This window comes from Esox lucius, chromosome 11 (assembly GCF_011004845.1).
Source record: "Esox lucius isolate fEsoLuc1 chromosome 11, fEsoLuc1.pri, whole genome shotgun sequence".
NCBI lineage: Eukaryota > Metazoa > Chordata > Actinopteri > Esociformes > Esocidae > Esox > Esox lucius.
In genome coordinates, this window is record NC_047579.1 from 30379029 (window position 1) to 30390719 (window position 11691).

Consider the following 11691-nt stretch of genomic DNA (forward strand, 5'->3'; position numbering starts at 1 on the left):
TTATCTGCGTTACACTGATGATAGCTTTTTATCTCCTCGTACACATGCTTTACTCAAGGTTAACTTGATTCAGAGTTGACTGAACTTATTGTTACCACCTGTTCTGAAACCGTAAACTGTGAGTTTGACAGCTCAGAGTCAGTCAACTCAGAGTTGTGGTTTCAACTCAGATTATGTTAACCCTGCTTTCTGAAATACCCCCAAGAGCAGTGATTCAACCATCAAGTTTTTGGAGAAATAAAACAAGTACGTTTGTTAAGTCATCAAAACATATGAGTCCAGTTCTTTCAGTTAAGTCATTGTAACAATCAGTCCAAACAATGTAAGATGTTTCAAAATGTCCCTTTGAAGTGCTAAAAGTGATTTGTTACAGTCTATTTCACTGTTTTCACATCACGCAAAACTCTAACTGTGCATTACCCATTATGTTTGACAAGAAAAATCCCATAATCAAGTGGACAGTTGCTCATTAGCCAATTATACTGTGCAGACACTGTTGAGTTTTGTCTCGGTAGAAGCCTTATCGACAAAGATGTACTTGTGATGGTTCACAGCAGTTTAGTTTGTAGTATTGGCCCCGTCCAAGGGCTCTCTGATTTATTCCTCTGCCTTGTTGTCTATCCTGCTCCATGTTGAAAGATGGTTTTTATGCTTGCCAGTGATCACATGGTTTATATGGTTATATGCTTACCAGTTGTGGTGCTACTGTGGATGTCAACTGTGTCTTGTTTATGACAGTGTTGTAGTACATAGGCAATGCAGTGGTCTTTTGTGGCTCACACTACCAACACCAAGGTTGTGGGTTTGAATCTCACTGAGATCACATACACATCTATGGCTTTAGGTTGGTGTTTCTTTACTTTTCAATCTGAGCATAGTAGGCAACACTATAATACAGTATATTCACCTAATGGTTGAGTGATAATCAATTAGGAGCAATGAGCATGTATTTCAATGTGAAACATGTCATTCTAGATGTTTTTTGTACTGAGTCAATATCAGATGCACTTAGAGTTGTGAAAAAAGGGATCTTTTGTTGATCTGTTTTTTGTAATACGAGTGGTGAAATATTTCTGTGTACTTGTGTGAATAGTACCAAAGTGTCGAAAACCCCATATAGTCAGAGATAGCCACACCGGAATACTAATGGTGAAACACATTCTTCAAAGTTTCTCAATACTTTATAAACTGAATATATTAAGTTAATTCCATTTGTTGAAGTGTTTTTCTTTTCTGTAAGCAAAATGTTCATTCCTTACAATTTTGGAAATAAGATTTTTAATATTTCAAAGCTACTTATATGGTAGGTTTGTCTATTTTGGTACATCTGACATTTCTAAATGTTTGTGTGATACATACTGTATTTAACTTTAAGATGGTATTGAATATTGATTAGTGTTGTAACCAATAAATTAATCAAGCCTTTCATATTTGTCGTATTTGAGTATTTTGTCAGCAGCACAACAGATGTTTTCTCGAGCCATGCACTGAGGTAAAAAAATGGCATGAATGGTGTTTCCATCCCTGGCATTATCTCCACAGGCTTCCATGGCCTGGAGAAGCTGTAACACACCTTCCATCTCCAAAAGGAAAATAACTCAGTTTGGTTCAGATTTTGTGGTTATGGTGGGAGGAACACCATTGTAAAAAGGGTGTCGCTTTCAAATCGCTCACGTACTATAGCTGAAAGGTGGAATTGGACATTGTCCCAAACCTACACAAACAGCATCCATTATGGTTGTTTCAGGCCTGCTCTTGCTGTGGAATGCGGGTGTCAATGAAGGTAGTCAAAACACTGAGCACTGTTGCTGTATTGTATGGCTCCAAGACAACATTGAGGCTGCAGCACAGATAGTGTTACCTCCAATTGGGCCAGAGACATTGACCATGGCATGCCGACATTACATTCTTCCCTCTTGCTCCTCTTCTTCTCTCACCTCTCCTTCCTTTCTGCACTCCCTCTCCCCTCAGCTGTTTATACCTCCTTGCCTCTTTCTCTCTCATCCTCTTCCTCCCCTCCTGTTTCACTAACCCCTCCTGCTCTTCCTCTCCCCTTCATCTCGGCAACCTACTTCAGCTCCTCTCATGTGTACACCTCATCTTTAAACTAATTCTACAGGCCCCTCCATAGTTTTGTCAGGCTTTAGAGTTCATACAAACCAAGTGCAGATTGCTGTGTGAACAGTTCAGCAAGTTGCACTTCCTGTTTTGTGTACTGTTGAAAACAATTTGATGGGCATTTTTGTTATTTGTGTTTAAACAGTAAAAAAGTTGCTGTTAGTTTTTTCTTACATTTTGAATGGTTCAGGTGACCATATTAACTGTTTTTAAAACGTGGCACCTGGTTTGGAGAATTTTGTGAATAGAGTTTCGAAAAATGTTATGTGCATTTTTGTGGTTTGTGTGAAATCAATGAAAATGTACAATGCATTTTACATAATTATGAACAGTTCAGATGGCTCTGTAAATTGTTTTGAGAACATGGCTCTTATTTTTGAGAAATGTATTAATACCGAATGAGGAAAAACTATATTATGTGTACTGAATGGAAAGGCTATGTATTGAAGCACAGACTATTTTCTTTATCCTTGTGGAGACCAGAAAACCAGATGTCTACTTTCCCTCTCCCCAACCCTAAATCGAAATCAAATCCTAACATCAAACCTGACTATAAACTTAACATCAGTAACCTAACATTTGTGCCTAAACTTAACCTACTCTAGCCCTAATGCCTAACCCTAAACCTAACCATACTCTTCCACTAGTCCTAACCTTAATCTCAATAACCTAACATGCATAACTTTAACCTAGCCATAAAGCTTTACTCTACAACTAATTGGTAATTCCTAAAACTAAAGTTACCCTAATTCTAACACTATGCCCAGTTTAAAAATGTTCCCTAAACATTTTCCCTAGTGGGAACCAGCCAAAACTTTGGGGACCATTTTTTAAATGTTTTATCTATCTTTTAAGTACACATAAATGTGGATCACACACAAACACAACAGCCCTCTTATTCACAGTTTTTTGTTTTTCACACATCCCAGCCTAGGTCAGCTCTCCCTTCTCTATACTCATCACAGCTATTTGATGCTACACTCTATGAAACCCAGCTGGTCATCTGGGTGTTTCAGGGTCCCAGTTTAGCATCTCTTATGATTCAGTCAGGCAGTTAAACAGTTTTGTACAACAGGGACCACAGGGACTTTCCCCATAGACATTCATTGTATAATGACCACAACCTGGTTTTAGCTGAAGAGAAACAGCATTTTGCATAAGCCAGCTGGTGGCTGTTCAACCATACAATGTTTCAAACAGATGTACATTGGATTTGCATTGTAATTGTTTAAATGTTGAGATGAATCAAAGAATCAAACAATTATCACTTTTAATTTATTATATTAAACTTTTAAACCGTTTTTTAATTATAATAATTTCAGCCATTTATCATACAAGTGTATTGATAGATTATATTCATGTATTGTGTTAGGAATAAATATAACCTTTTTCAAGAATTACATGAAACAATGAATTGGTACATATAATAACTGCTCTTTCTGGTTTCTCATGTATGCCCACACTACCTCACTTAAAATATTTTAGAATGTCTGGATGTTTATTACATTTGTTTTATGGGGGTGTCTATCAAAACAAGTGTTTGCACAATATTTCAAAGCTACCCAACAATGACTTCTGGTTCAGGATATACCTGCATTCTGATCCAGATATTTTTGGATAAGAAAGTCCCAATACGTCATTATAAAAGATAAAGTAAGACATTTAAAAACAATCAGATGCATGAAAGATGATGAGTACAATGATCAAATAAGAACACATTTTCAGTTACATTTACAGTGTTTTTAATTCGCTTCGTTAATATTATCAATAATAGGTTGTAGTCTTTCTAAACCCTTAGTACAAAACTCCAAACTGGTCATACCTGGTACCCATTAAATCTTGCATTCAAAACAACAAATCTTGCTTTCATTTGGTTTCTTTAACCACAATATAAGTGATTGAACCACTACGTTTTTGGTGAAATATAATGAGAACATTGTTCACGTCATCACAACATAACTGTTGTGCAATTCCCTCAGTTTAGTCATTGTAACAGTCAGTTAGTCCCAGACTAATCAATGTGTTTCAAAATGACTATTTGAAGTGCTGAAGGTGATCTGTTACAGGTTAATTCACTGTTTTCACATTAGGCAAAACTCTAACTGTACATTATCCATCACAACTGACAGGAAATACCATAATTTATGCAATTTCTATCTTACAATTGAAGGTGTTATCAATGTAGACATCTTCTACAATCTTTATTGCGACATGTTTTTTTTGTCTAGTCAGTTGTAAAAAACCTAGTGAATTGTAACAAATCCTGCTCTATGATGAAAGACATTGCCAGTGTTTACATGGTTTATATGGTTATACTGTTTGCTTATCAGTTTTGGTACTACTGTGGAAGGCAAATCACACTCACAACTTAATAATTATGTTTTGCAATAATTTACATGAACAGGTCATGATTTTACTAAAATAATTATATTTTTGACCATGAAGTAGCAATTCTGAAAGAGCAGACAATACTGAATATCATCTCACAATGTATAAGGATCTAACTCTGCCTTGCTGAACTTTGTGGCCAGTTAGAGGCGGGGCACCCATTCTGAGTAATGACGCTCCTGAGTTGCAATACAGGGTTGTGAATCACACATAGTGACTGAGTTGTGTATCCAATCTCACAGTGAGCGCACCAAGACCCCCCCTCTGCCTGTTGATAACCACTGCTGTCATCTTGTCTTCCGTCCTGACCAGCTCATGCACATTGTAGCAGCCAATAATTGTATAAATGTAATAACTGCCAATAATGTAATACATTTTCCATTCTTAAATGTAATAAAATTCATAATGTAATACATTTCCAATAATGTAATAACATTTCCAAACCAATAACATAACTTTTTGCTCATAATGTAATAAGTTATTACGTTATTGGTAATATAATACATTATTGACTTTAATTACATTTAAGAATGGACAATATATCACATTTGGGGCAGTTATTACATTATAGGATATTGTGTGCAGACTGATGGCAATTTTTATTTTGATTAGTTATAAATTAAGTCTGTAACATGAGACTATTCTCACATGTGAAAAAATAAAAACACCAACATCAAAGCATGATTCCAAGACCCAATTTAAGAGAAAAAAACGTTTTCTCAGAGTATGCACAAAATAGACAAACCATGAAAAAATAAATGCTATGTCTTTGAATATCGGCTTGACTACAGCTACATACACGATACAACAATTTACTTGCCTGCTAATCAGTCGATAACACAACAATTGGTTGGTGCAATACAACACAGGTGTGGATTGTTGGTCAGGAAGATTGTTGTTGATTTGATTTCCTTGAAACCCCTTTTATAGACATGATGACATGTCACCACCCAACCATAGTTGTCCAGTATGTTTACTGTGTACTGTACAATTTAGTAATTTTATGTACCATTTAATGTAAAATTTTGTAATTTAGCTGAAGTTTATATCCAGAGTGACTTAGAGTTAGGAAGTATGTTTAAGTGGAACAACCACACTACTACTTATGTTACGTTCCTTCTCATACAGGAATTCTCTTTCATCCTGATAAGATGACCAGCAAACTGCACCTCCTCCTGATATTGCTGGACCTATTTAGTTCTCAGTCAATCATCTAACAATGTATGAAGTCAATGTATGAAGTAGACAGAGGGAACTGTATCAATCAACATTGTTAAAAAATACTGTATGCATGTTCACTTAGGAATAAATGGTCCAGTCCCTTCAGTCTAAAAGTGTAGAGAAACTCTGTCTCTCCTGTAAAGGATCTGGGTTTGTTTTTAGTACCTCTGGTATACATTGGATATGACAACCAGCAGGAAGAGAATTGGAGTGAATCAGCATTATCTGGTTTGATGCCTGCGATACAATCTATACTGAAACTATCGAAGGACTGATAGAAGTCACCAGAGATAATAGCAACAGTATGGTTTATCTGAAGCTGTCTAGTCTGAGAAAAGAAGACTAGTTGGAACTTCTCAGACCAGACTTGCTGTTTATTACTGTGCAGAAGTGAGTGGAGGAGCTCTACAAAAACCTTTTAGAGAATCAACAGAGGGCAGTAGAGGATCAGTACAGAAGACTACAAGCCACACATTTCCCCCTGAGACCCAAAACAACCAGTAAACCACATTGTAAAAATAACACTCAAAACACTATGAAATGAAACCATGATGAAAATAGTGCATCCCGCCTGAGACCTAGTGCTTTGAGGGGAGGCTAATGTCTTAAAACACTGTTCCCAAAATATACAAGCATAAACTATTTCATGGGAAAGCAGATCATTTCATTCATGTTGAGGTTACAGTTTTCTTTCCATTTTGGCACTATTATCATATATATGTATGTGGTGTTTTTCAAATCTCAAAACTGATCATGCTTGTAAAACATTAAATCTACCATTCAAAACAACTGATTGCTTTCAATTGGTTTCTAGACCTAATTCATCATTGATTCAGACACTAGGTTTATTGTGAAATATAATCAGTGCATTAGACATCAAAAACATTACATGATTGCAATCCTCTCAGTTTAGTCTTTGTGACAACTAGTCCAAGAGAAAACAATGTAAGACACCTGTTCCAAAATGATACTTATCTTAAATTGTTCTCTCATTAGGCAAAACTCTTACTGAACACTCTCCATCACAACTGGTTGGAAATCATTTCCAAAAATGTTCCCAAAATCAGGTGTGATCGATGATGGCAGCTTGTACAATCAGTGATGCAAAATGTACGGTCATAGACCTTCCACATCCATGCTGAAACATAGGAGTCAGTTATAGGATTCAGGAATCAGGGATTGACCTAAAACCATTCATGGACCACCTCTGAATGGTGGAATCTTACATTACTTTTTCAACAAAAATTGACTTGTGATGGTTCAGAGTTTTGAATCTGTCCAGGGTCTCTGATTAACTCCTCTGCCTTGCTGTCTATCCTGCTCCATGTTGAAAGACATTGCCAGTGTTCATCTGGTTTATATGGTTATATAGTTACCAGTTGTGGTTACAACTATGGATGTCACTCATGTCCTGTATTTGACAGTAATGTATTGTACAAAGGAAATGCATTGGTCTTTTATGTCTCACACTACTGAAATAGTGGTCACATACAAATCTAGGGCCTTAGGGTGGTGATTCTGTTCTATTCAATTTGAATGTAGCAGGCAAAACAATGTGAAATATATACAGTATATTCACCAAATGGTTGATTGATGATCAACTGGGAACAATGAGCATAGTGATAGTGAAAGGTATTTTTACAAACACAATGGGCAACCCACCCTTGTCACTGCCCAACTCCACCCACCCCTCTAAAGGGACACTCCACTGCTACGGGGTCATTTATGGAAAGAGGAATAGACAGACAAGACCACATAAAACAAAAAAGGGATGGTAATATGTTCCCAGCCTCCCATCTCCCCGGAACCCATCCCCAAAATAATAGACCCCAAAATAAAGGAAATAGTATTTTCTCAGCTGAGAAGGCGCCCAGCCTGGCACCGTTTCCACAGCTTGCAACATCCTGAACGCACCACTCTGACCAGGACAGCGACATCACCAACAGCCACGCCACCAGACAGTGTGAGTCCACGGACGACAGCGAAGTCAGATTGTCCCTAAATGCACGTTGTATATTCTCATCCACAGTCTCTGATCTCCGATCTGGCAGACTCCTCAAAGACAGCCCAGTCTCCTCATCCGCAGCGTTAAATTCCCTGTCTGAGTACCCCCAAACAATACACACAACAGAGGATTTATAGGGAAAAACTGACACTCCTCAACTCACTGGCTGATTAGAAGCTCACTACAGGTGTTTTTAATAATTTCCCTCCTGCCTCCCATTTACTCGTTCCTGGTATCTGACATTGTCAATGAATGTGAAATGTGCTAAGCGTTTTGATTTTTTTTTTATGTTAATGTTTTTAGTATTAAGTGTGATGAAACATTACCACTTATTTGTGTGAATAGGACCAAAGTGCCTAAAAAATACTAGAACTATGCAGTGCTTCCAGTGAGTTGAGACAAATCGATGTGATCAGAGAAAACTGCTGACTCCTCCTCCTGACAACATGATGTCATTCCAGACCCGCAGAGATCAATAACTAATGTTCTGTTGTCTTTTTGTCATGTGTGGAGTTGCTGAGTTCATATTGAATCTCTCCGCCATCATGAGTGGTAAATTCTGTTTTCTGCTGATCTCTGTCTATCTGCCTGGTGTGTTCTGCATCCATTGACCCCTTTAGTTTTTCTGTGAGCAGTTGGTGAACATAAACAAGATTGTTAAATATGTTTATAATCTAAAACCTTTCACTCTCTCTTCATTATTGTGCTTCATCCGTCCCTCCCACCATTACATATTTATGCAAATCCAGACCATCTGAGTACATATTTATGTTCTTACAACTGACTTGTTGATATGTCTTGTGTGGGACAGTTGTGTTCATATCTCTACCCTCAGTATGACGGGCAAACTCTCACTCTTGGTTATCTTTCTTTGTCTGCCCTGTAAGTTCTATAACTGTATTTTCCTTTATCAACCATCTCTTCCTTTCTTTACTCTAACATTTTATTCATATTTATTTCAGGTTTAAATTGTCAAAGTCTGACCTCCATTCCCTCCAGTCCAATCCAGACACAACCTGGTGAAACTCTCAGTCTTTCCTGTCAAATATCTGGTTATACCTTTAGTAGCCATCACTCACTTTGGATTAGACAGCCAGCTGGAAAAGCATTGGAGTGGATGGGTTATTCTGGTTTAGGCACAGGTTACCATTCCAAAAGTTTTGAAGGACGTATGGAAACAACAAAAGATGATTCTAACAGGATGATGACTCTGAAGCTGTCTGGTCTGAGAGCAGAGGACTCGGCTGTTTACTACTGTGCACGAGACACAGTGGTGTGAATAAGTGGAGGAACTGTACTAAAATCCCTCAGAGAGTCTGACTGGTATCAGATTCAGTAGAGGGCAGTAGAGGATCAGTATGTTAAACATCTGCTGATATTTAATAATATTGCAGAGTGAGCCAAAACACAGAACGTATTGTGAAAATAATGATGACACAATAAAGTACATAGAATATTATATGGAATAGAGAGAAGAAAAGAGAGAAGGTAGTTACATTCAGTTTCTATCTTTCCTGGATAGTTTGATAGCATAATCGACAGTGGAATGACCGGGGCTTGAACCCATGGCCATCCCAATGCAGTTAAACTTGCAAGGCAAGTGTGTTGACCATAACAATGTATTTCTATTATTAGTACTCCTCTTGAGTCTAGGTCCAACATTAAGCAAAGTTCCAGTCAAATTGTTAACTAAGTCAAAGAGGTTTGATCCAGAATTTCTATTTTAATCTCATCTCATCCTTAAATGGGTACTCTTAACCCCTTGCATTAATGTAACAGATGTCCCTGGATGTTCACAACACTGGCCTTTAAATGAATACCTGTACATGTCTAACAGGTAGAGGGGTGTGTGACCTCAGTGTCTTTACACTACCAGACTGCACATTGCAGTACTGTAAGAACCAAGGTTGTGCCCCAGTTGCTTTCACAAATAAACCTCAAACCGGGTTTGGGACCTCACATCCATGTGATCAATGGCACACACACAACAGACTATACAGCATTTGACATTCCATTCTTTTGATGTACAATAAAAACGGTGAAAAAGTTAATGTAATACACATTAACTAAGGATACCAGGAAGATTTACCTGCTTTTGAATTACCTCCCAGTGAAGGACCTCAGCTCCAGGCTGTTTCCATACCTCTCTCTGTGAATGACCTCAGCTCCAGGCTGTTTCCATACCTCTCTCAGTGAATGACCTCAGCTCCAGGCTGTTTCCATACCTCTCTCAGTGAATGACCTCAGCTCCAGGCTGTTTCCATACCTCTCTCAGTGAATGACCTCAGCTCCAGGCTGTTTCCATACCTCTCTCAGTGAATGACCTCAGCTCCAGGCTGTTTCCATACCTCTCTCAGTGAATGACCTCAGCTCCAGGCTGTTTCCATACCTCTCTCAGTGCTGTGCCTACGTATTTCACTACTTGGAAATTTTGGGTCCTACAGGCATTTCTGTGGCATTTCGTTTTCATGAAGTGTTGTATGTATCTGTAATCAGAACACCCTCAGCTACAATATACAATTCAATACAACAGACTTCTGGGACAGTTTTTAGAAAGGCTAAAACATGTATTGCCCGATACATTTCTTGGAGAAGGGATGATGTTATCCGGAGAGGTCACTTCTATGTGTCGTCTGTGTGAGACGAATTATCATTCTTGTTGCCTGTCTAAAGTGGTCCTGGTAAGAATCTCCTTCCTCAGCCTCTTCATTGCTTTCAAATATATGTTCTAAAACATTTTGCAACAGCTATCTTGCAAAAGAAAACCTAAAACAATGTTTGGAATCACCAATGGAGCTGTGGCTAGGATGTGTGCCGTTATTGTATTCCTCTCCAAGTCACCATGATCCAAACCCCTTCACATCAGTCCTCAAACCTAAAGATCATGATGCCAGGTGTTATGACATAGTAGAAGCGTTGTTTGTGATTGGGCATCAAGGATTAGATCTACAAACAGGAGAGCTGGTCATTTCCCCATTACATGACGTGCGTCACGGGGTCCAGTTATGGTGCAGATCTACTGTCACCTCAGGCAGGCTGGGATACCTCTCTCATTAACAGTACATCTCTCGGTGTCTTGGAGAGTAGAGAAGAGCGGCTCTGACCAGATCATCTTCATCATAAACCATGTTCAGCTTGAGTATGGAGATGAATGAGGAATGCCGTAGTAATCTATATTTCAAAGTAATAAAAAGTATTCCAATCAAGTAATAAAGTTACAATACGAAACATAGTTACATACTAACACAATTCAACGTCCTCCCAACTAGTCTAACTGTCTACTAAGTTTACCATAAGTATATACGACACAATAGCATAAAGGTGTGAAAGGAGCTTCAGCTAAAGATAGACTCCAAGAACCAAGTCAGGCTTCACTATTTATCCCACCCAGACAGAACGATTCCAAACTCCCCCGTTGCATCTTTAGTAGGATCACCTCACCTTGGCTAAAACAATGAAAACAAAGAAACCGGCATTCACACATTTACATACAGGTGCTGGTTAAAAAATTAGAATATCATCAAAAAATTGATTTATTTCAGTAATTCCATTCAAAAGTGAAACTTGTATAATGTATACATTCATCCCCCCCAGACTGATGTATTTCAAGTGTTTATTTCTTTTTATTTTGATGATTATAACTGACAACTAATGAAAACCCCAAATTCAGTATCTCAGAAAATTTGAATATTGTGAAAAAGTTCAATATTGAAGACACCTGGTGCCACACTCTAATCAGCTAATTAACTCAAAACACCTGCAAAGGCCTTTAAATGGTCTCTCTGTGTAGCCTGCAGAACTAGACTATCATGAGGAAGACTGCTGATTTGGGCAAGACACAAAAGGTCATTGCTAAAGAGGCTGGCTTTTCACAGAGCTGTGTCCAAGCACATTAATAGAGAGGCGAAGGGAAGGAAAAGATGTGGTAGAAAAAAGTGTACAAGCAATAGGAATAACCG